The following is a 1125-nucleotide window of genomic DNA, read 5'->3' as shown; positions in this document are numbered from 1 at the left end:
ATATATTTATAATATTAAATATAATTAAAATTATTTTTCTTTCGATTATAATATTTAAAAATAATATTTTTTATAAACTTTTTACGTTAAAAATAATTTTTATATAATAATTTTTTTTTTCTATAGTATCCTAGCCTAATATATAAACTATAACGAAATTAAATTTATTTTTATACTTCCGTTTACTAATACTATTACCTAAATATCTTTTTAATATATTATAATTTAAAGGTATTTACTTTTTTTATTTTTTTTTATATAATAATAACTTTACTAATAAATATTAAATCGTTATTTTATACTTTCGTTTTATATTAATATTTTCAATAATATTATTCGTAATCCATTAAAGATTACTAGCCCCCGTAAAGAACCGTAAATCGTTTTTTAAATAATTATATTATTTAAAAATATTTTTTTACTCCGGGTTATTTAATAATATAAAGTCTTTTAACTATACTTACTTAATTTCCTTTTATTTTTCGTTTTTTACGTATTTAATATTTTTTATATATATATTTAATAACGGTTTTTCGCTTTACTTTACTAATATTTAATAACTATAACCTTTATAACTTTCGGTCCTTTTAATATAATAATTACTACAATCTCTCTTTTTTATTTAAATTATTTAAATACCCTATAATCCCTCTTAAAATATTCTACCTTATTATAATTAAAATACTTAAAATTATCTTTATTTTTAATTTTATAACCTTTATTATTAAATAGTATTAACTTTTATAGGCCTTACATATATAATCCCCGAAATATAAATCCTATACAGCCGTCTTTTGCTTTTATCGTTAAAATAATAAAGTTTTTATATATATATATCTTTATACTTTTCATAGTATTAATATTATTAATTATTAATATAGATTATCATTATAATAGATGGGGGGGGGGTTGGGGATTATATAATTCGATATAACTTTCCCAATTTAAAATTAAAAAATCTTTTAAAATAATTATTATTAATTAAAAAAAATTAATTATACTATAAAACATATCCAACCAAATCATTATACAATAATCAATACTAAATACACTATATTTAAACTTAATCACTCCCTCTTAAATATATCTCACCCCTATCATAATTCCCACCTACCCTCCCCCCCC

Source organism: Podospora anserina, chromosome 5 (genome assembly GCF_000226545.1).
Source record: "Podospora anserina S mat+ genomic DNA chromosome 5, supercontig 1".
Lineage (NCBI taxonomy): Eukaryota > Fungi > Ascomycota > Sordariomycetes > Sordariales > Podosporaceae > Podospora > Podospora anserina.
The sequence above is the reverse complement of the archived record's forward strand: the minus strand, read 5'-3'. Positions refer to the sequence as shown.